Source organism: Alligator mississippiensis, chromosome 1, assembly GCF_030867095.1.
Source record: "Alligator mississippiensis isolate rAllMis1 chromosome 1, rAllMis1, whole genome shotgun sequence".
In the NCBI taxonomy this organism is placed as follows: Eukaryota; Metazoa; Chordata; order Crocodylia; family Alligatoridae; genus Alligator; species Alligator mississippiensis.
In genome coordinates, this window is record NC_081824.1 from 102,379,997 (window position 1) to 102,405,554 (window position 25,558).

General features: G+C 45.3%; 1 long non-coding RNA gene across 1 annotated transcript; it reads right to left on the bottom strand.

Annotated features, from left to right (window-relative positions):
- Positions 1 to 18,097: 18,097 nt before the first annotated feature.
- LOC132252425 (uncharacterized) lies at positions 18,098 to 25,414 on the bottom strand. Its single transcript, XR_009464329.1, has 3 exons — positions 25,068 to 25,414; positions 23,182 to 23,249; positions 18,098 to 19,541 (listed from the first exon to the last, which is right to left on the bottom strand). It is a non-coding gene; the product is annotated as an uncharacterized LOC132252425 (long non-coding RNA).
- Between the last annotated feature and the right edge of the window lie 144 nt (positions 25,415 to 25,558).

Sequence of the window (25,558 nt, forward strand, 5' to 3'; positions counted from 1 at the left end):
GCTGTTTTCTATTTCACTGTTTTTCTGTTATTGCTACAGAACGGTGTGTTTAAAAATATCTGCTTTAGCAGACATAAAGGCAAAAATGAAAATGCTTTTATTCACACTAAATTAGTAGAACGTTGTTTTCACAGCATCTAAATATTTGGATCTAATGTTTGGGATCTGGATGTTGGAGAGTGTCACTTTACATTATAGACTGCCTAGGAAATGAGCAGGGATCTGGGTTTTCTGCTTGCTATGGAAAAACATGGATTTTCCCCTTTTATGGAGAAAAATGCAGATTTTCTCCTTTTAGGGAGAGAAATGTGAATGTTCTCCCATAAAAGAGAAAAATGCAGGGGATGGCAGGTTTCCCCTTGCAGGCTGGCAGGGTTCATGCCTGCAGGGGCTGCTTGGGGCTGGGAGGAGCAGTAGGAGGCTGATTAAGCAGGGGCACTGTGGCACGTGTGTGCGTGTGCAGCCAGGCAGTGTGGAGAGCGGCTTCCGTGGCTCCTTCCAGGTGGGTCTGGGGAAGAGAGGGAGGGTGGGTGGGGCAGATTGAGGCCCCCATGGTGAAGGAGAGAGTGGGGCAGGGCTGGGGGCACTGCCCAGCCGAGGCGGTGTATGGGGCCTGGGGTCCAGGACCAGAGTGGGAGGGCATGGCCATGGGGACTGCTTGGGGAAGTGAGATGGACCCATGGGCAGCTCACCTGAGGGGTGGCAGAGGGACTAGCTCCCTGCCACTGCATGCACTCCTGTGGGTACATGGGGGGAACATGATGCCCAGATTTGTGTATAGGGCAGGAGCGGATGCGGGCTGCCTGCTGAGCTGGGGGCTCCCTACCCTGCTGCCCTCCCTCTGGGGCCTCCATGGCCCAGCAGGCAGGACCTGGCATTGGGGGGGGCAGGGAGGCTTGGTTACTGCCATGAGCCCCATACCAGCTGCACCACCATGGTGGGATGCCCTTGCCCACGTGCGGCAGCAGGGGGGCACGGCTTTGCACCACTGCTTCTGCTGCCAGGAGGGCATGGGATGCCTTGCTGTGGTGGCATGGCCAGACTGGGCTCCCAGTGGTGGCACCAAGCCTCCCTGGCCTCCAATGATGGGTCCTGCCCATTGGACTGTGGAGGTCCTCAGAGGGGAACAGATTGGGGAGCCCTGGGCAAACAGCTTGCAGCTTGCATCCTCTCCCCTCCCTCACCACGGGCTTTGTTCTGGCCATGCTGCTCATGGGGGCAGAGCGGGAACCAGGCTCCACACTCTGCTCCAGCCATAGCAGCCGCTGCCACCTCCTGTGGGCAGTAGCCAGGGCTTGGGTGCTGCTGGAGCAGAGGGAGGGGGCTGTGAGCCTTGGCCCTGGTCCCATAGTCCTGGCAGCTGGAGGCCCGTTCTGGCAGGGCTGGGTAGGGCAGGGGGCTGCAGGTCACAAGTGAAGGGCATCAGCAAGGCTGGGAGGATGAGGGGCTGTGGGTGGGGATTGAAGGGCACTGGCAGGGCCAGGGGGATATGGGTTGGGAGTAAGGGGCACCTGGAAGGGCATGTGGGGACTCTGGGTTGGACGTGAGGGGTACCAGTGAGGGCTGGGGGATGGGGAGCTGTGGGTCAAGGCTTAGGGGCACTGGTTGAGCTAGGGGGCTGTGGGTAGGGAGTGAGGGGCACCAGTAGGGCTGGGAGTGGGGTGGGGGTTGTTGCTTGGGAGTGAAAGGACATGGCATGGGCAGGGGACTGGTATATCAGCGCTGCTTAGCACCACAAAGCAGGGGGCAAGACAGCCACAGCTGGACCCACGTCCTGGAGAACGAAGGGGCCAGGGAGAGCTTTGATTTTCTATGAATAAAAAAAACAAAACCAAATGCCAAAATATATCGGTATATATAATTTATTTTATTATAATGATTGAGGCACTGGTAGGCTTCCAAATTCCTTTAAAATTGTAAATATATTAATAAAACATTGTATTCAACTAATACTGATATATACAGTGGTGTTTCATTTACATAATGGAAAAATGCAGATTTTTGGTTTTTACATCAGAGCACTTGTGATTTTTACCAGTGATTTTGCAATTTTTAAACAAAGAAAATCAGAATCCCTGGAAATGAACAAGCAGCACCTTTTGGCAAAGAGGGAGCATATATTGTTTAAAATATGCCTTGGTTCAGATGATTTATATTGCCTTATGTTTGGGAATTGCAAAAAAGGGATAAATGTTTAAATCTCAGAACCAACTGTAAGGCCTACTAAGGCACACCAAATGGATGGGAAAGGAAAACTATACTAATCTGCCTTAAGAAGCCTGTGGTGGGCTTGCTGGGCTTTGCCCAGCTGTCTGGGCTTAGGAGACAGCGAATGCGATTTGTAGGGCAAAACCCACCAAAGACAGGCACAGGAGGAGCCAGGAGGAGAGTCCGCTCCCCCTGTACTCCAAAGGCAGGGGCAAGAATGGATTTAATTGGGAACTGCAGTTGCAGCCCCCCTAATTGGTTCATTTTCAATCTGGGGGTGGAGTCCCAGAAAGGATATAACCAGCTGTGTGCCGAGCACACGGCACAGTTGGTGAGGGATGAAGAAGAAGGAAGAGGTCCCGGGGCCAAGAAGATCTGGGAGAGCTGCCCAGCAGGCATATCTGGCTGCCCAGAAGAGCCTGAAAGATTCCACAGCTGGATGGAAGCGGTAGGCAGTGCACTGCATGGGGGATCCATGAGGAACTGGGGCCCTGGGAGACACAGTGAGGTGGCTCAGGTCTCCAACCCTGGCACGAGGCCAGGCTGCACTGCAGGCATTGTTGCATGGAGGGTCCGTGAGGGACTAGGACCCTGGGAGCCGCAGCAAGGTGGCTCAGGTCTCCAACCCCAGCATGAGGCTGGGCTACGGTGCAGGTGTTGCTGCACGGAGGGTCCACAAGGGACTGGGACCCTGGGAGCCACAGCAAGGTGGCTTGGGTCTCCAACCCCCGACATGAGGCTGGGCTGCACAGTAGGCGTCGCTGCATGGAGGGTCTGTGAGGAAATGGGACCCTAGGAGCCGCAGTAAGGTGGCTTAGGTCTCCAACCCTGGCACGAGGCTGGGCACTGGAGCTAGTGCTACCATGGATTGAGTCATTGCGGGGCGTAAAGCCCTGGAGGAGGAGGGCTCGGCGGTTTGGGACCCATTCCCTGCAGTGGGTCCGTAAGGGCCCCAGGAACAAAGCAGTTCCCAAGCGCGGGGACAAGCATTCAGAGTGACCCAGCCCTGGGCATGTATGATGCGGCCCAGGCCTGCAACTCCCCCCTGAGAAGGATTGAGCCACTGGGAGCTTATGAACATTGCCCCACCCGGCTCCTTGGGAGACATGAGTCAGTGGGGCAACAGGTCTCCCACTGGGGAGTGACACTCAGGGAAAGGTAGCCTCAATAAAGAGGCAGGAGGAAGAGACCCTGTAGAAGAGGGGAATCACTAGAGAACTCTTGCGTCTCATATTTTGGAGTGTTTATTGATTGTTTGATACTTGGTGTGTATTATTAGAGTGTTTATTAACTCTTAACTGAACACCTTGTATTTTAGAGTGTCATTTCATAGAATCCTAGAATCATAGAAGTAGGGTTGGAAGGGACCTTGTAGATTTTCAAGTCCGACCCCCTGCCTGGGCAGGAGGAAAACTGGGCTCAAATGACCCCAGCCAGGTAGACATCAAGCCTCTTCTTAAAGACCCCCAGAGTAGAAGCCAGCACCACTTCCCTTGGAAGTTGGTTCCAGATCCTAGCCGCCCTAACTGTGAAGTAGTTCTTATGGATGTCTAATCTAAACCTACTCTCCAACAACTTGTGGCCGTTATTCCTTGTTATCCCTGGGGACGCTAGGGGAAACAAGGTCTCCCCCAAACCCTTCTGGTCCCCCCTAGTGAGTTTATAGATGGTCACCAGGTCCCCCCTCAGCCTTCTCTTGTGAAGGCTGAACAGGTTCAGGTCCGTAGCCTCTCATTTTAGGGTCTGCCCTGCTGTCCCCGGATCATGCGGGTGGCCCTCCTCTGGACCCTCTCAATGTTGTCCACATCCCTCTTGAAGTGGGGTGCCCAGAACTGGACACAGTACTCCAGCTATGGCCTGGCCAGTGTCGCATAGAGGGGGAGGATCACCTCCTTGGCCCTACTTGAGATGCACCTGTGGATGCACGATAGGGTCCGGTTGGCCCTGCCGACCGTGACCTCGCATTGTTGGCCCACATTCATCTTGGAGCCAATAATGACTCCAAGATCCCTTTGTGCCTCTGTGCTCTCAAGAAGGGAGGTTCCCATCTTATAAGTGTGCTGCTGGTTACTACTGCCCAAGTGCAGTACCCTGCACTTGTCAGTATTGAAACCCATCTTGTTTTTGTTAGCCCACCACTGCAACCTATCCAGGTCTTGCTGCAGTCTTTCCCTCTCTACTAGCATGCCCACCTCACCCCAAATTTTGGTATCATCAGCAAATTTAAACAGGTTGCTTTTCACCCCGTCCTCCAAAATTGCTGATAAAGAAATTGAACAGCATGGGCCCAAGGACCAAGCCTTGGGGGACACCACTGCCCACTTCCCCCCAGGTCAAATATGACCCATCCACCACCACCTTCTGAGTACGACTCTTCAGCCAATTTGCAATCCATCTGACTGTGTAGGCATCAGTGCCACAGTTGCCCAGTTTTTTTAATGAGGATGGGGTGGTCGACAGTGTCAAAGGCCTTGCTGAAGTCCAGAAAGACTATGTCCACGGCGACACCTGCATCCAATGCTTTTGTGACTTGATCGTAAAAGGCAATCAGGTTGGTCTGATATGACCTGCCCCTAATGAAACCGTTCTGATTGCCCTTGAGCATCATCCCCGATGCTGGCCCATCACAGATGTGCTCCTTGATGATCTTCTCAAAGAGTTTCCCCAGGATTGAGGTAAGACTGACGGGCCTATAGTTGCCTGGGTCCTCCCTCCTCCCTTTTTTAAAGATGGGGACCACAGTGGCTATCTTCCAATCATCTGGCACCTGGCCCGAGCACCATGAGTGCTTGTAAAGCCGTGCCAAGGGTCATGCAATAACCCCTGCTAGCTCCCTCAACACCCTGGGGTGGAGAGCATCTGGAACTGCTGATGTGAACACATCCAGCCCCTCCAGAAGCACTCTAACCCAGTCCTCCTCAACCTTAGGTCTGGAGGCGTTCCCCTCGAGTCTGTCTTGAATCACGGTGGGGGAGTCCCGGTCCCTGCACAAGAAAACGGAGGTGAAGAATTTGTTAAAGAAGTCTGCCTTCTCCTCTGGTGCAACCACCAGATTGCCCAGTGTATCTTGCAGGGGCCCCATGTTTCCCAGTGCCTTCTTCATCCTCCCTATATATTTGAAAAAGGACTTTTTATTATCTTTGATCTTGGACACTAGTTTTAGCTCTATGCCTGCCTTAGCTTTCCTACAGACCCGAGCAGTGGAGGTATACTCCTCTTTGGAGATAGCCCCCCACCCTTCCACCGGGTGTACGCCGCCTCTTTGGCAACCAGGCATTCCCAGATGTCCTTGGTGAGCCAGGGGGGCTTGTGGGCACTCTTGCCCCCCTTGCTTCTTGTTAGGCTCATCACCCCTTGTGCCTTCAGTATCATCTCCTTAAGGAACTACCGCTCATCTTGGGCACTGAGTTCCCCTGCCCTCGAGAACCCCAGCGCCTCTCCCACTAATCTCAACTCATTGAAGTTGGCCCTCTTGAAGTCTAGGGCTACCGCCTTGCTTCAGGTCCTTGTCACCCTGCGCTGGATGATGAATTCCAGCAAGTGATGATCGCTATCACCCAGGTGGTCAAAGACTTGGAGCCCCCTTACCAGATCATCGCCTGTGGCCAGGACCAGGTCCAACAGGGCATTTCCTCTGGTGGGACTGTGCACCTCCTGGGTTAAGTGGAGGTCCTGTATCTCAGCCAGGAACCTCCTGGAACGGTCCAACCAGGCTGGCTGCTCCTCCCAGCAGATGACTGGGTAATTTAGATCACCCATGACAACTACATCCCTTTCTTTAAATGCCTCTGCAAGCTGGCCCGAAAATTCCCGGTCCAGCTCCTCCCCGTGTTTGGGGGGTCTGTAGTAGACCCCCACAGTTAAATCCCTCTCCCCCTGACCCCTTGTATCTTGACCCAGAGCACTTCAGCTTGCCCCTCCTCTGACCCCATTTTGCTGGCAGAGGATGTGTATTGCTCTTTGACATGGAGCACTACACCCCCTCCCTACCTTCCTTCTCTATCCCGCCTGTAAAGCCTATAGCCCCTAATGCTAATTGCCCAGTCATGGGATGAATCCCACCACGTTTCTGTAAGCCCTACTATGCCTGGGTTTGAACTGGCTATTCTGAGGGTGAGTTCCTCCTGTTTGTTCCCCATACTACGAGCACTGGTATATTTATTGTTGAACTTACCTGTTCATACCATTTGGGACCATTATGCTTACCATTTGTATTTGGGTGTGTATATAGTTATAGTTATATGTATTTATAACCTGTAAATACTCACTTTAGTTTACTACCTTTATGTATATACCTATATTAAATTTTGTACCTGGTTAAGACATCGCTTTCTGTCCCTGCTCTATTGAGACATGATAGGTGGGAGGGAACTGTAAGTGACTGCAGCTTCCACCCCACCACATGTGCCCTGCTGGCTTTCCCCTTCTATTGGTGAGAGGGGACACTCACTTTGGGGACACCCAGGTTACACTCCTTTGTCAGGGATTGAAAGTCTGTGCATTGAAAAGAAGAAAAACATTCTATCACTTAATAAGATGAATATTAAGCATCTTAGTGGTATACAGCAATCAACTCTGTAAAAGTAGGAAAAAATTCATTTGAACCAATAGAGAAAATGAGATATGCCAGCTATATGAAGTTTCAGTTTTATTTTGACCTCAGTAATTAAGGTCTCTGTAAGCCTTTAGATATGAATAATACTTATTGTCTAAGTTCTGCTCTTCAGTGCAGCAAAGCTCTTGATCCTTAACAAAGCTGGTCATTTTTACAAAAAGATTAGAATAATGCTTTTTACTAGTGGTCAAACATTTTGCTCCATAGACCAGATGAGCAGTTCCTAGTCAGTCTGTGGTCCAGATCCCACCAGTGGTCCCAGTCTGACTATGTGGAGGATGTAGCAGGCAGCCTAACCCCAACCCATCCCTACAGGGGGAAGGAGATATGGCCAGGCCCTGACCTAGCCCCACAAAGAGAAGGGGGAATGGCCTGGCCCAGACCCAGACCCATGGGGCCACCATTCTCCTGTCACCAAATTTCCTGACCTCAGGACACCCACAGGCCAGATGCCATGGCACTGTGTGCTGGATTTGGCCCGTGGGCCAGGAGTTGAGCATCCCTGCTTTATACTACTGCCATAGTGGGAAAATGTAAGGTCAGCATCACTATCTACTATGGAGATGACAGGGCATTTCATGATGGTAAACATACTTATTTAATTAATGTAGAATTGATGAAGAATATGTCTGTTAATGAGATTTCATATCTACAGTCTCTCAATAACTCACTATCTCTATGTCAAATTTGCAAAACAAGATAGTGGAAATTCAGCTGACAGAAGTTGATATCTTTGAGCAAGATCCAGAAGCACTTTAGACTCCTAAAACTTTTGATCATAACCTTTTCCACCTATGAAGTACCTAAGTGAGCCTAAGCACCTAAGTTGTCCCTATTCCATGGTACTCAAGTATCTTAAAATACTTGGTTATCTTGTTTAATTTTATAATGTGCTATCATCTTAGGCTAAGTCACAAAAAGCAGTGAGGGGAAAGAAGAGGAGGTCCAAGATTATTTCTGATCTTTACCTACTGACTGTCTAATTTAAAGTCTAGGTCAGGGAGTAGAGGCCACAAATGCCCCTCTAGATCTTGACTTGTTGCATGAAGAGACCAAATAAAACCTGGGTAACCCTTCCATAGCTTTCAGAGGTTAAGATGTTAGCAGAAATAAAACTCAGGTCTTTTAGATAAAGCAAAGAGATATGACTTCTGGATACTCAGAAATATTGATACCATTTTTTTCTGAATTGCTTTAACATGTACAATAATGCTGTTTGGAAAAATCTGTCATAACAGGATCTAGGAGGAGGAAACCAGGGTTGTCAACGGTTTGTAAGTTTACAGCCTAAAATCTCCTGTGCACAAATTCTGGAAAAATAATTTTGCCCCTGTGAAAATAAGACATCCTCATCTTGCTTCAAGATTCATCACCTGAATGAAATTACATTTGAGGCAGTCATCAATGATGGGCAGAGAGAACAGAGTAGCACCACCATATCTAAGCAGGAGCTCTGATTGGCACAGTGAACTGTCTGTCACAGCTTTCTGGCCCACTGTAGCCTCCATAGTTCCTTGCATCTTGGATGGAGATGTGGGGCTGGGAGGTGGGGAGAGGTAGTAGGTGGGGTCCATGCCGAGATAGGGGGAGCAGGGCTAGTGGGTTGGCTGGGAAGGATAGCATGGTGTGGAGTACAGTCAAGGGTGTCAGGGTGTGAGCTAAGTAGGGGACTCATGTGGTGGGGGCAGCAGGTTATAACACCATCTCTGCAGTTACACAGGGCTACCAAGATTTTTTTTAACTGACAGTAAAAAATTTGTCAGTGAAAAAGTTTTCAGATTAGGAAACACATATTCTATTACATTGCCTGCAAGATGATTTTTTCTAGGAGCATGTAGTGCCGTTCTTCAGTGTAGGAATAAAATGTGCCTCCACTTAATGAGCCCCTTGAGAAAATGGTGTTTATCTGTGGTATTAGCTAGACAGCACCCCCTGTGCTTTTCAGTATCATAGAGAGATCCCTGCTGCGTGTAAGGCGGGATTGAGCACTTGATCTGAGGGTATTTAGTACCATAGAAATCAGCTCTTTCAAATCTAACATCTTATGTTGAATTTTTTTGTTACCCATGATTTCATACCTATTCAGTATCACTGCTTAAGTCACTCAGTGCTCTGAAGGTATGATTATACCATGTCCCCCGGGCTGTCCGGGAGGATGCTCTCAAGCATGCCCAGCCCACCTGTTCCCACTTGGATATGCCAAACTTAGATATTCAGCACTGAAACTTCACTGGAGGCACTACCTACAGCCACTCAAACATGTTGAAGATGCAAACCTCAACAGAAGGTGTGGAGAGTGATGAACTTCCACAGTGACTTCACTGCCACATTTCTGGATTTGACATGTACTAGCAGAAATGGCAGCCGGGTGTGCTCAAGAGTTTCTCTCCAGGTGTGCCATGAAAGAACCCTCTTAGAAGGTCTGGATTCTTCCCCTTTCCATTTTTTTCTCACATTTGTGGGCTTCTTTGCTGAGTGGGAGCTGCCATGGTAATTTAAGCCTATTGTCAATGCAGCGTACAAAGAGAAGGAGCATTGAAAGATTGTGCAGTATCCATTGTTGGAAGTTTTTAAGAGCAGATTAGACAGATACTTGGCTGGGATGTTTCAGTCAGGGATGATCCTGCTTTGAGCAGGTTTTTGGAAATAAATGACCTCCTGATAGGCTTTCCAGCCTCACTTTTCTATGATTGCAGGACTATAAATGAGAGCTCTTTAGCAAAACAGAAAAATAATACAAACACTGGCTTTTTCTAACGTACGATTGTTACAACCACATCAAAACTTCATTTGCCATTGATAAACACCAGTAAAGTATTAAGTTTTGGAAATTCAGTTGAAGTAGTGATGGGCATGTTCCATGTTTTATTTCCAAATCCAGACTGGCCCAATGCCCAGAGTGTTTGTACCTGGGCATTTTGGCTTGGACTCATCTCAAAATGTGAGTTAAAATAAAGTAAAAGTAAAAATGGTCAGAGCATGGTTTATAGACAACAGGTGTGATGGGATGCATGCATAATCCCTCCTGTAGTTTCCAGGAGACACACTTTACAGTGGCAGGACCATGGCTTTGGAAAAGGAATGTAGTATGTTCTCCAATCCACACCAATCAGCAATGATGACCATTGAATAGGGCAGGGGGGGAAGGAAAGGAACACAGCTCTACCTTAATCTCACCCATGCTCAATTAGGGTGACTTGTTTCAACAGTAGTTATTTTTTTATCCATAGTCACTGAATTATTCTGTGCAGAAATGTAAGAAGCCTCCCTCCTGCCCCCTATACAAAATTGTATGTCTGACCAATTGGGACTTAAATAATAAATCCTAGAAATACAAGCAAACATTGGCTGAAATACAGATGCCATAAGAACTACTCCATATTAGTAATTTGTTTTGTCTGTAATTCATCATTCACTATTTTTGAACCAACATTCACAAAGTAGATCAAATAGCAAAGTAAGACCCAGTGAGGAGGTCTGTAAATTGGATAGAAATATTTTTACATGAACTTGTTCTGTTTTTCCTTCTTCTCTTTGAGGTCTCTGACTTTGGCAGAATATCTGGCCTTGAAGAGCTTATCCTGTCTTGCAGTGGAACAGAATCAATAGAAAATAACACCTTCAAGGCTCTGAGCACCTTGCAAACCCTGGAACTCTGCAAGAACAAGCTAAGGCGTATACCCACTTTCTTCCCATCCAGCCTTGAAGTATTAAAACTTGGTGATAATTCAATAAATGCTATACATGGGTCTGATTTGGAAGGTTTAAAGAAACTCAGGGTGCTTGATATTCAAAACAACTTGATTTTAGCACTCTCTTTCAGCACGCTTTCCTCCCTTTGCAGCTTACAAAGTCTGATTTTGGATGGTAACAATATGGAATCTGTGTCTGGCCCACTTAAACTTCCCAAGCTGAAGTATCTGAGTATGGCTAATAACAAACTGCACTCTTTCTTAGGCCACTTTGTTGAACCTCTGCAAGATTTACAGTTTCTGAGCTTTAGCAGAAACCATCTGGAAAAGGTCCCACCTGACCTGCCCAAGTCCTTGCTTTCATTAAAACTAGAGAGAAATAGACTCAAAACAGTAAGATTTCGAGACATGCAGCACCTAGAAAACCTATCTGAGCTTTTTCTTTCTGAAAATCAGCTTTCGTCAATAGATGGTGCTCACCTTCTTCCTAACTTAATCTCACTGGAACTGTCCAGGAACCAGCTCCACGCTATGCCACTCAGGCTTCCAGCCAGACTACAGAAACTTGACTGCAGCAATAACCTGATTAGGCAAGTCACAGCACAGGACTTCCAGGGTCTACGAAACCTCAGGCATCTGTTTCTTGATAACAACGCTGTTAGTCTGTTTGAGGCTGGAGCTCTTCAGAGGTGTGCACAGCTCTCTAACCTGGCACTGGAACAAAACCTGCTTATTTCTATTCCACTAAGGCAAGTGAATGTTAAGACAGTTTATACCTGAGGGCCATCACCTCCCTCTTTTCCTGGGAACCAAAGAGTGCAGAAACTGGACTAAAGTTGTGGGGGGATAGGAGGGAGATGAGAGTAGCTGCCATGCTTCAAGCCTTCTCTCCCTTCTTCATTTCTGAATCTGGACTCCTTCAGTGTGCAGTGAGCGGGACGGGGGAATACAGCTACTTTTCATAACACCATGCCCCTGGAAAGCTGCTGGAATTTCTTTGTGGGAATGAATGCTGATCAGTCACTGGCATCACTCCCCCAGTTGATGAGTCTTTTTAGCAAGCTGGCAGTGGGAAGAGGATCAGGGTTGCACACTATGTAGGAGAAACATGCTGTTTTGGGAGGCAGAGCCCCAAGAACAGTGTACAGGCACTAGATCTCTCCTCTGATACTCTGGAATTTCCCAATGATCTTGGGACATCCATCCTGCCTGCTCTACAGGTGTGTTCGTGTGTGTGATGGGAGAGAAGGCTAGAAGCCTACTCCTTGAGGACTGAAAGATCTGCAGGAGATTCCACAAATTGGGGGGTTTTTGGGTCCTGCATGCATATTTACTGCATAAGGCTATTTTTTTTTTTAATTCACAACAAAATTCAGTCCTCTCAGTATGAATAGATGTAGTTACAGCTGCAGTGTACAGTGATCCAATTAAATGTATGTACACCTCTTTCCACCTTGATGTCTCTACAAAGTCCTGTTACTTTCAGCAGTTGTTCTGTGCCTATGAAAGATTAGCTCTTAATTTATTTCATATATAAAGGGTATTGCCTGGCTCCTGCAGTAATGGCTGTAAGGCTGAGGAGCCTTTCATTGTCTTGAGTCCTGCCAAGCATTGTAAGGAAAGAGAATGTTACCATATGATGGCTATTGGATGGTCTTTGAAATGAGTTTGAGCTCAGTCCCATTTCCAGAAAAGAAATATCCATACCACACACCTAACACCATATCTGGCACTAATCTGTTGGTAGTCTCAGCAAAGAGCTGAGTGAATGTTTGTTTCAGGTTTCTGGCTGCAACTGTGACTATGCTGTTTCCATAGGACCTAGATAAAAGGAGCAGGCTAGAGGGTACAAAAGAATAATTCAGAAAAGGGACACTGATTTTCTCTGATTTACCCTCTCATATTTCAAGGTTAGTGGAGCATTTAATGAAGCTGAAAGACAGCAAAGTTACAACCGATAGAAAAGAAGTACATTCTTACTAAGCCATGCTTTTCCTATCGTTGCTCCAGTATAAGATTCCAAAAGCTCAGCATGGTTCAGAGAAGAACTGGATGTTCATATGGATACTAACAGTCACTGTTTAATTAAATTAATTAAAGTATTAAAGAAAACCTCATAAATTTGGCAGGGTTTTAAAACCGAACACTCTGGGTCATAAGCCAGCTTTTAATAGAAGAATATACAGAAAACCTTCCCTTGTGCATAGCATATTGTCTAATTGCCCAGTTTGAGTCTCTTGCATTTTCTTTTCAGCATCTGGTTCTGGCCATTACTAGGTAGGAAACTGGACCAGAGAACTAGACAAACACTGATCTTATCCAATATAATAAGTCCTTTGTTAAATATCTGCACAATAAGATGCTATAAAAATAGCCCTTTATTTATATAACATCCACTTTTTTAATACAACTACAGTGTTACATATTATTTTACATTTAGTGGACTGGCTTAACAGAGCATAGTAAATAACATAATACAATTTTACCTGCTATACATCTCTGTTAGCATCTGGTGCCTTGAATCTATTTGGAAAGAGCTTTATAATCAGTGATTTAGTGGCATATAAATATTTGATTTCAGTCTAGCTTGACAGGAATGTTTAATGCTTTCTGGTTATGTTAGTATTGTCTAATCCATCTTATTTTTATAACCTCTGTAGTAGAGACAATTTTAGGGGAAGAAAGAGCTCTCTATTAGCCTTTTAGTGATATAATTTTGAAAGATACACTGGAGATTTTCAATTCTTCAGTGAACATAAATTCCAGGGTAGGACTATAAAACACAAGTGGAGGGATGAGTAAAAGGATATTTTATATACTAGATCTTATTATATGCGTACACTCGGGTCTCTCTTTATGCAAATTCGTTTTGTGCAAATTCGCTTATATGAGATGAGAGGAACAGATGAGGGGAAACAGGGAACAGAGGGGCTGCACAGAAGAGGTGCTCACCCCGCACTGCCTTGGCACCACGTCTGCTGCTCGTGACACTGCTTGCAGCACAGGGTGAGCACTTTCTCCACACAGCCCCACTGTTCCCTGCTTCCCTGCCCCAGGTGCCTCCACAGCCCAGTGGGCATGACCCGGTGCAGCAGGGAGCTCATAGCCCCTCTGCGCAGCCCCACTGTTCCCAGCTGTGCCAGCTTGTGCCCACTGGACTGGAGAGACACCCAGGGAAGGGAAGCAGGGTGGAGCCAGGAGTGGCAAGCAGCCGGTGTTCCCTGCTGCCCTGCTTCCCTCCCCCGGGTGCCTCTCCAGCCCACCCCACGCTGCTCTGGTGGCGCACCCCCTGCATGTGCCACTGCTTGCAGTGCACAGCTCGCAGCCTCTCTGCACAGCAGTTATTATATTGTGTGATTACTGTTTGAATTTGTCATCGTTTTGGGGAGCAGTAGAGTGAGGCTGGTACATTGCATTGCAGGTAATCATGGATTCACTTTATGCGAGGTTTTTTTTGGAATGCAACCCCTGCATAAAGAGAGACCTGAGTGTATCAATTGGTAGTTGAGAATATGCTCTCTCTCTATTAGCGTTTTAGTGATATAATTTCCCAGCACGATTTGCAGCCATAACATATACACAGGGCCAGCCCACAATTTTTTGGGGCCCACTGCAAGGCATAGCTTTGGGGCACACTGACATGAAGAAGGCATCAGCGGTGGGGGGTGGGGGTGGTGAGCACAGAGGTGCACTGGGTGCACTGGGGCCCTGGGCAAGCACAAAATTGGAGGCCCCCTCCCTCCATGGGAGCTGGGCTATGGGAGAGGAGGGGCCCCTTCCCCTCTTAGTGCTGGCAGGGGAGATTGGGTGGACCCTGCTGGGCTGGGAGGCACATGCCCACCATTTCTCCCTGCTCCTACTATGGTCAAATGTACACATACACATGGCAGACAAGGTTATTTGGGTAAATCTGATGTCTTTTATTAGACCGACTAAGTAGTTGGAAATATTTTTCTAGCAAGCTTTCAGGTTTAAAAACCCTTGGTCAGGTTGGGAAAGCATCTGCAGTTGGTGTGTGCTCTTTCTGGATGGAACGAATAGTAAAGAAGCCAGAGGCTGGTCTGCATGCAAGCCAGGCAGTGAACATGTAAATTGAGGAGTCAGTGGGTGAGAATCAGTGGATTTTGTGGAATAAATCCTTAAATCACTTGTTACTGAAAGAGTGAGTTTTGTCCAAGACACTACAGACTTTCTATGAAAACTTAAAAACATAGACCACCTCCCCAGCAACACCCTCCTAGCCACCACGGATGTTACCAGCTTATATACCAACATCCCACACCAGGATGGCATCCAAGCCTTCCTTACATACCGACAAAAGTAAGATGACAACTCTGAGTGCAGACCCAAAGATATTACTGAAATTATATTCTTCATCCTCACACACAACAATTTCACATTTAATAACCAACGCTTCCAAAATGGCCCCACATATGCCAACCTTTTTATGAGCTACCTGGAAGAAGAATTCCTCAAAGACTGCAACATCAAACCCTTGCTATACTTAAGATATATCAATGACATCGTCATCATTTGGACTGAAAACCTGCAATCGCTGATTGAGTTCCAGCAGAAGAAATTCAGCAATCATCACCCCTCCATCCGACTATCTCTTGACTACTCCAGCACCAACATCTCCTTTTTAGACAAAATGATCAGCATCCAGAATGGTAAAATATAGACCATGTTATACAAGAAGCCCACAGACCAACATACATATCTGCACAGAACCAGCAATCACCCTAAACATACCAAGAAACCTGTGATACACAGCCAACCCCTCAGATCCCACCGAATTTGCACTGAGAACATCCAGGATTGCTACCTCACAAATCTTAAAAAGACTTTCACTCAACAAGGACACTCCTCCAGAGAGATAGATGCACATTTGAAAGAGCCACCTGGATACCACGTGAAGAACTGCTGCAGTGCAGAAGGAAAACCCCCACAAATCACACCACTGGTTATGATATATCACACCTCCCTGAAACCTATATGGAAAATCCTCAAACAATTGCAACCCATACTAGAAGGAAACCCAATTCTTAAAGAGATCTTCCCAGAACAACTCATCCTAGCCTTCAAACAAGCACTGAACCTCGCTAACCTCATCACCGGAAGCAAACTTCCTACAGCCCAGAACACACCAAATGGATCCAGACCGTGCCATGACAAGAAATGCAAAACCTGCCAACACATCTCCACCACCCACACAATCACTACACCCCACAACAGAGCCATCAGCATTCCTGTATCTTACACCTGCACTCCAGAAATGTAATATATCTCATCCACTGCACCAAATGCCCTGATGGAAAATATGTAGGAGAGACTAAACAACTGCTCACCAGAATGAATGCACATCCGATATCTATTAAAAACCAGAATACCCAATTACTGGTGGGGGCACACTCTCACAAGAAAACCACTCTCTCTCCAATCTCTCATTATTAACCCTCACAGGGAATTCACAAAACACTTTTCACAGACGAGCCTATGAACTTCACTTCATCAACCTCCTAGATACAAAAAATCATGGAATAAACATAGAAGAAATACAAAAATGTAGAACTCTTGGTTCCAAAATAATACCTTTTATTAGACCAACTGGGAAATCACAAGATAACTATCTTGTTCTGCAAGTTTTAGGGCTCAAAGGCCCTTCTCATCCGGCTCTGAGAAATGTATAGATGGTAAAAAGTCCCCAGAGGTAGGAAATAAACTTAATTTTTGCACAGATGGAGCTGAAGATGGAAAGCTGTCCCTCTGGATCCAACTCTTTCTTGTGATTTCCTAGTTGGTTTAATAAAAGGTATTATTTTGGAACCAAGAGTTCTACATTTTGGTATTTCTTCTCGTCTAAGACCAATATGGCTACCAAGTGCATCCCTGAAACATGAAAGATGCTGAATTTTAGTTGATTTTGGATTTTAAACTTCATTTCAGAACAACAAGAAAGATTTTTTACCTCCCCGCCTGCCTTCTGACACCTCCAGGAAAGGAATTTTACCTAATCTACATACCAAAGAGCAACTCAGCACAACTCTCAAAGACACAGCTACTAAGTGCATCCCTGGACTACACATAGACATTGGATTTATGACACACTATTAGCTGCCTGCCATCTGACCACCCAGGTACCTCTCCACTTTTCCCTGTTATATTCATTCCCGTCTCTCACCCACTGGCTCCTCAATTCACATCTTCACTGACTGCCCTTCTTGATGTAGCCCAGCCTCTGGCCTCTTTACTATTTATTCCATCCAGGAAGAGCACACACCAACTGCAGATGCTTCCCCAGCCTGACCAAGGGCTTTTAAGCCCAAAAGCTTGCCAAAAAAAAATGTTTCTAACTATTTGGTTGGTCTAATAAGAGATATCATGCATGCACACACACACACAGACCCCCCTTGCCCGGCAGCCCTCCACCCCCTAGCCCCCCACAGCCTCCCTCAGCTCAGTCTCACTCCCCCCCACCGCTGCTACAGTCACATGCAGGGAGCTGCTGCCTTGCTGTCCCAATGCAGAGGGCTGGGCTGGGCTGGGCTGGGCCTGGCGGCCAGCAGGTAAGGCAGGGCTCTCCCAGTCCAGCTCGGCCCTCTCCCCCATAGGTGTGGTGCCACGTGGCCCACAGGCGCGGTGGGGCTTTTCAGGCAAGACCCCAGCCCTGCCTGCCCTCCCCCAGCTCCATCGGTGGAGAAGGGGCCTTGCTTCTGCTGCCACGGAAGCAAATGTGAAAGCCACAGTTTCAAACTTGGCGCTTGAAATGGGCAGAGAGTTTAAAACTGTGGCTTTCACTTCCCTGCTGGGGTGCATGCTGGCCGCACAGGGCCCCTTGGCTATGGGCCTCCCTGTGGCCGCAGGTTTTGCAGGCATGGGTGGGCCGGCCCTGCATATACAATGGCTCCCTGAACGCTGATTGCTGATGCCAGTGCGCTAAGGAGCTTGCCATAGGTTCTTTAAGAAATGGTTTAAAATTCTGAAGCTAGCTTAATCCCACCTTCAGAAGCAGCAACAGCATTGCTGTCACACTGGCTCTGAGCATAAAAGAGTCCAAAGAGCAGCAAGAACAAACAGTTACACATGGTTACTCTCTTAAACACTAGTTGTGATCAAACAGTAGGGCCTCAAAATCTAAACTTGACTTAAGTGGAATTCAGTTGGACTTCAGAGGGACTATGCTTAAGTTTTTGCTTGCTCAGGCCTTTGAGTATATATATTTTTGAAACAAGAACCTTAAGTGGTATCTTCTTATCAGTGCCTTCTGAGACCTGCATTTCACCCTGTGCCATCTTTCTTCCATGTCAAACCACTGTCCATACTAACTAAAATCATAGCTCCAGGTTTTTTCTCCAGTTTTTATTGTGGTTGCAAGATCAAAATCTCTCCAGAATAAATCGAGTTATTCCTTTTGCTCTTGCCTGGATATTGTAGTACCATGGAAGACCACATTTTACAAACCTTACTCACTGAATGTTTTCTCTGAAGCTCTGGAGAGTTTTTCAACAAGCATGGCAAATAGCTTTGGCATATGATATTCAGTTTAGCTTTACAGAAACAACCACCTCAGCAATTGCACATCCCATGGGCTATTTTCATCATTTATTTTTAGTGATATATCAAAGAATTACAGTAAAATAAGCTATCACGTCAGTAATGGGTGCTAGTGCAGAGTCACAGTTTAGTTCTAAGTAATTCTTGTTAACCTTCTTTATGATGACTTTGAGAATTATGTGCAACCAGAGTCCTTTACATTTCAGACTGGCACTCCTAACTTTAGCACCTTGTGCATCATAATTGGGATTAATTTCAAATTGATTTAATTAAAAATTGTCTTTTATGCCAAATTAGTACACTTCTCTAGCTAACAGTTTTCATGTACTAGTATGGAATAAAAGTAGAAGATTATAAATGAATGAGTAAGGCTTCTGAAATACAAAAGTAATTAAAACAACAAGCCTCATTTTGTGGCCAAAATGGCTGAATGCAAAATAAAAAGATGACAAAATACATGGTGAAAAATACATCAGATTTTCATTTTCATATTTACTCAGTTCTAAATTGTTGGGTTTTTTTCAACAAAGCTGTGTAGGAATAATTTGTTTTTTGTCCCTGATGACATCTTTTTAAGATCAGTCAGAAATATTTAACAAAGATATGAGCACTTCCTTTTCAGGTTCTTTTGACCTGTTGTGCATAATTTCTGAATCTGATGCTGACAAAATAAAGAAACAAAAAGAAAAAAATGCACGTTACTGCACAAAATGTCAACCACATTTATGCAAAGAAAGCCTTAGCGGGTATATCCTCAGCCTTCTGTACATATGTTGTCTTTGGCACTGCTATAAGTTGGTCTTGGTTATGACTATTACATGGGACTCCATGAAATTTACTTTCACGTTAATTAAAGCCCACTTTGAATGCAATACTTTCCCCTCAAAAAAAGAGCCTATTCAGGGATGTAATAATTTGGGGGAAACAAGTCCGCTATACACAGATGTTGGGCCAACAGCTTTCAAAAAATCATGTGAGTAATAATTTAGACATATGTCCACAATCATGCATAGAAATATTTTAGGGCCATGTCTCCTCCTCAGTATGGCATCCCAGTGCCTTCATTTTCAATGGCACTGGCAGAATCAGTATAGCAAATGTTCAGTTTGTTTCATTTTTGTTCAGACTTCCAGATACTCTAGCCAGGTTGGATCTGAAAGGAAATGACATACGGGATGTTGGAGAACAAGAGCTGAAGGACTTGAAACAACTTCAGGTTTTAAATCTACGTAACAACAAGATATCTTCCTTGGATTGCAAAGTCTTGGAGTATTTGCCTCGTCTCAGGCACCTGTATCTAGATGGAAACCCTTGGAATTGCACCTGTGACCTGCTCAGAACCAGAAAGGTGCTGATGGCCAAAGGGACAGATGTCAAGGGAGGACAATGTGTAGCTCCAATAGGAAGTCAAGGAGAAAGCTGGATGTCTTCCCAAAAGATTCTGCAGCAATGTGAAGATGACCTTTCTTCAGCTGAAAGAATCAAAGAGGCAAGAAAGAAAATGAAAACCGATGATTTTCCCAGTGTTGGAATAAATGTGGATGATGATTATTATGATTATGAAATAGATTAATCATGATGATGGTGGGCCTTTAGAACTCTCTTCCATTATCATGTGGGGTACCATTGAAATTTCCTCTTTTATTTTATATAAAACTTCGTGCTTTGAGGTGGGGAGGGGGTTGCTAACAGTGTATTATGATGTCAGGTTCTTTAAAAATTGTGAGAGGTTTTTTTAATCAATATTGTTATGCATTTAATATTAGGTGATTGTTGGGAAGTAAGAATATAATTTCTATCACCTGGAAAAGTGATCTATTGTTCTCTATGGGGTTCATAAAGGTAGGCTGATAGTTCTATAAAAACTCTGCAGACAAAAAGTGTTTCACAAGATACTATGCCAGTACTGGAACTTTGAGATCCATGCCATTTAATTGCACCTAATGGTGCTCCAGTTTCCAAAGAAGTTGAAACATCATGTTATAGAATTATAGAATCATGTTATAGAATTATAAAATCATTGAAAATTAGGGTTGGAAGGGACCCCAGGAGGTCATCTAGTCCAAACCCCTGCTCAAGGCAGGACCATCCCCAACTAGATCATCCCAGCCAAGGTTTTGTCTAGCCAGGTCTTAAAAACTTCCAAGGATGAAGACTCCACCACCTCTTGGGGCGGCCTGTTCCAGTGTTTTGCTACCCTTTTAGTGAGAAAATTCTTCCTAATATCTAACCTAAACTTCCCTTGCTGCAACCTGAGACGGTTGCTCCTTGTTCTGTAGCACTGGTTACTGCATATTGAGTTAGTACCTGTTATTACAGGTACTAAACTTAATGTACCATGACTACAGTGAATTAATGCACATGTAGACATGCCCTCTGTGAAGTCAAAAACTCCCTATGAAGTCAAAAACTCTATGACAGTTACATATAAATTATTTGGTCTTTTAAGATATTTGGATGCCAAATAATGCAACACTAAGAAACAGCGCATGCAAAAATAGCTTCTAAAACCAACCTGCTCTTGTCTCAGAATGTTATTTTCAGAAGAGTAAGTGAGAGAGTATCTCCCATATATTTTAGCTGGAACACTCATAAAACTAATCAGACAATATGCTGCCAGGTCCCACACACCACTTTTTAAAAAAACTGTGACTACTTATATTTTAATCCCAGTGTTTAGGATAAATGCCTTCTAAAATAGTTATTCGTAGATTCATAGATGTTTGGGTTGGAAGGGGCCTTAGCAGATCGAGTCCGACCTCCTGCCCTGGGCAGGAAAGAGCACTGGGGTCAGACGACCCCAGCCAGGTGCATGTCTAGCTTCCTTTTAAAGACCCCCAAGGTAGGGGAGAGCACTATCTCCCTTGGAAGCCCATTCTAGATTTTGGCAACCCTTACCATAAAGAAGTTCTTCCTGATGTCTAACCTAAATCTGCTCTCCATCAGTTTGTGGCCATTGTTTCTAGTTACTTCAAGGGGTGCCCTGATAAACAGAGAATCTCCTATTCCTTGCTGTCCCCACTGATGAATTTGTAGGCAGCCACAAGATCACCTCTCAGCCTTCTCTTGTGGAGGCTGAAGAGATCCAGGGCCCTCAATCTCTCCTCGCAGGGCTTTGCCTGCAGGCCCCTAACCATACAAGTGGCCCTCCTCTGAACCCTCTCGAGGTTATCCACATCCCTCTTACAGTGCAGCGCCCAAAACTGAACGCAATACTCCAACTGTGGCCTGACCAATGCCACTTAAAGGGAAAGTATTACCTCCTTGGATCTGTTTGTCATGTACCTGCTAATGCATGATAAAGTGTGGTTAGCTTAACTCATCACTTCGTTACATTGACAACTCATGTTCATCTTGAAGTCAACGGTGACTCCAAGATCCCTTTCCACTGCTGTGATTCTGAGAAGGTCCTTCCCTAGCCTGTAAGCGTGCTGGTGATCCCTTCTTCCTAGGTGGAGCACCTTGCATTTGTCCTTATTAAACTGCATCCTATTCTGTTCTGCTCACTTTTCCAGCCTGCCCAGATCTGCCTGGATTCATTCCCTACCCTCTGCTATGTTAACTTTATCCCATAATTTGGTATCATCTGCGAATTTGGACAGAGTGTTTTCCACGTCCTCATCCAAGTCACTGATGAAGACATAGTTACATATAGTCAAAATTGGTCACCGCCTATTAAATCTTTTGTAGATTTCCAGAGGAAGAAAATCAAGGCAGGGGCTTTTCCATTATTTAGTAGGGATATAATTTCCTTACATAGGATTCAGAAGTGATGTGCTTGTGACTTAACAGATATTTCCTTCAGTGAGCATCCATTATTTCCCTCAACAGCTGTGAGTAAGCTGTTAAACTTATTTAAAAAAAAACAAACCAAAGCACATGGTTCTTCAGGGATTGAAAGCTATTTTTTGGTCTCTTTGGATATAATATGCCAAAAACATAGATTATCTTTATTTTCCCTGCATCTACTTGTTCATCCCACAGTCTTTCTTTTTCTTATCTATTCATTTCTTTATAGTTTATTTTAATCTTCTTGATTTGTTGGAAACAAATACAGTCATTAGGAAGCAGATGGAAACGATGGTCTGAAAGCTTTTGAAGTTGGAACAGGCAATGAAGCATAAACCATAAAGTGAAGATGATGATGATTATGACAAAAGGTTATTAAAAAATAAAAATAAAATTAATCTTCTGCAGTGAAGCACAGGTTCAATTAGTTCTAATGGAATTTTTAGGAAAAGGGGGAAGTGGATACTCTTTCCATTTCTATAGAGTTTATTTACTTGTCTCTAAAATCAGTATTCATAAATTAAAAAAAAGCGGGACTAAATTTGACCTGACTGTATCCCCTTCAGGGATTTTTTTGCTCTTTCTCCTTTCTGAGGAGACCAGAAATTAGAATCAAATTTGAAAGAGAGAAAGAGATACTGTGAAACTTTGGTGAGCAGTAGATGAAAAACCATTGGACTGCAGTGTGGGACAAGTTGCTGCATGTAAGTATATGGAGCCTGCTGTAGTAGAAATTAAAGCGTGCATAGGAAATCATCCTCTCAACCTTGGTATAAACTTCAGGATGCTAACTGGAAATAAGATAATACAACAACTCATTATTTAAGTTAAGTAATATAAAAGAGTTGAAATAGAAAAGTATTTGACAAAAAAAAAAAAAAAGAATAGAGGGATATTAATGTATCAGTTCCTTGAAAAAGAACGCTTTCGTTTTGAGGAAATCTGTAAGTACTGGCTTAAATAATGATTTAAGACCACATTTTTCTGATATAGGTTACGTATTGATAGGATAACCTGTTCTCTATTGGTTTTATCTCATATGTTACACTTTCTTTAGGCCTTACAGTAAGTATATTTCCTAATATTTAATTTGGCTAACAACAGATTTAATTTGCCATATTTACCCAAATCCAAAATGACTTCAAATTTCAGACAAGTAGATTATGTCCACAGCAAATTACACATTTTCCATGTATCTATGCTCCCCTCCCCTTCCTGCACTTTGCCTGTGTGCCCTGGTGCCTGCCTTCCAGCCATTTGCCCCCTCCCCACTTCCTGCTTGCTGCTATCCTCTGTTCCCCCTGCCCACCAGCTACCACTTACCTGATGTGGCAGCTCTGGCTCCAGCTCTGGCTCAGGGTATAGAGCATATGGTGGCTCCCCTCTCCAGACTATTTGAAACAAAATGTTTTTATGATATAAAAATCAGGTGTGATTTGTACTTGAGCACAGATTTTATCGAACAGTTCCAAAAGTACATGAAAAGAAAGCAGAATTGAACTACACAAAATACTAAAAATCAGTGAATTACAGACAATAATCTGGGGTTTTCCTGCCAGTTCATAAATCTCAGCTGATACCTGAGCAGTGATAACAGCAAATTACTTTCCAAAGCAAACAGTTTCCATTTTCCATTATCTCCTATTGGCATGCAATGAGTGAATAATCATTCACGTTCATGAAGTCTATTTTATCAGGTGTCACCGCTCAGTTATTTGGTTATGTCAGTTACTCAAGGATCAACAGTTAATTAGGTTCTCAACAAATTAAGTTATGCAAGTCATATATTTAAATAGAGTGATAGGGGTTGCTTGGGTTTTTAACTTTTAACTTTTTAAACTTCCATCAGCCAAATTAATGTTTTTGGTAGGGTGCAATTTGGATGTTTATGGCAGCAATATATTTAAGCAAAGAATCACAGAAGAATTTGAGTTACTAAACAAGACCAAAAGGTACTTCCTTTTTCTGAATAAGATTTTTGTGTTAAACTAATTTTTATTCATAGAAAGATAAATTCTTTTAGCTGTTCATTGTAGGTGTCTCCCAAGTGTTACCTCAGTCTACCTGGCTTCCCTGAGTAGCAGAAGAAACAAATTTAACAGCAAAGGACTGGGTTGATAGACCTCGCTGATCACTTTGTTTGATACAATATATATAACAAGGAATTTGTAGATTCTCAGAAGTGCGTCTGTACGAATGCAGGGGCACATGCATTTTATTTGACTGCCATTATTCATGTAGATGAGGGTACTGTGCTAGTGTACTGAATTCAGTTGCTGCTTTAACCATTTGAACAGAATGACGAAGTAGGAGAAAGTTGTCATTTACTTGCTAGATAACAGCAAAAGGAAGTGAGGACTCACTGGCTAAAGGTCTGGGAATCAGAAATATTTGAGTTCAAATATACCACCTCTATACCTTAATAACCCAGTCAGACATGTTACCTCATTTTTTTCCAGTTGTAAAATGGAGTTATTTAACCAATATACAAGAGAGCTATAGAATGCAATCTGCTCAGAAGATGAATTACATTTAATAAATAAAGGAAACATTTCTATAAATAATAAAGAGTGTTGGAGTTTTTTGTCCATATGGGGTGCGTCCAGACAAGCACTCACATGCTTCTTGCCCCATCTCAAACCCCTTTGAGATGGAGCAAGAGGCACACGCGGGAACGAAAAAATGTTCCCCACACTGCAAATTTGCAGCATGGGGATAAAATTAGACCCCTGGATATCCAGGGGTCTAAAAAAAATGAAGTTAAAAAAAGCAGGGCAGGGTCCTCGCAACCAGAGGCTGGGTCCTCCATGGAGATGCTCTGGCTGCCAGAGTGTCTCTATGGTTGGCCCCTCGCCCTGGTTCTGAAACACACGGGTCAGCACCAGGGCTCGAGTGCTGTGAGTAAGGCGTTGGGGAGGCTGGAGGATGTGGGAGGGGACTATGGAGGAACCCCCACCGGCCCCGCCCACTCCCCCAGCCCCGCTAGCCCCTGCTCTGCCCAGCCCCACCCCCTGCCTGCCCCCACAAAGCCCCTGATCCTGCAGGTGCCTGGCCCCACCCCCTGCCTGCCCCCCGACCCCCCCCCCATCCCTGCCATGCTGGGACCCAAATCCCCACCACCCCCCAAAGCCCCCACTCCCTACCCCCCACACCCCGGCATCGGCAAAATAAAAAACAAAGAACCCCCCCCGCCCCCTCCCGGCACTTACCAGCAGTCGTAGCTGCCATCTGGCTTACTGGGGCCCTGCCTGCACAGCATGGGACAGGGGGACAGCCCCAGGGCCCCAGCCTGGGCCCTCCTGCTCCCCACTGCCCTGTGCTGCCCAGGGGAGGCTCTGCCAGGAGGCCCTGGAGCACCCCCAGCCCCTGCTTCTAAGGTAAGTAGAGATTTTTTTTTCCTTTTGTCGCAGGGCACCCTGGTGCCTGCTCCTAAGAGAGGAGAAACTGCCAGGGAGAGAGCCCTGGCAGAACCAAGTGAGCACAGCTGTGGGTTGCCGGAGCAACTAAGGGGAGCCAGCTGCCTGTAGGGGGCAGGGCCTGGCCCTTATAAAGCCCAGGGCCGAAGCCAACCTGGCAGTTCTCTGCCAGCAGCCAGAGAGTCAGGAGCTCCCTCAGCTGAGATATGGGAAGGAGCCTGAGTTGCAGGTACAGCTCATGATAGCCCTGGAGGCTTGAGCTATGATACTGAGTTATGGCCATG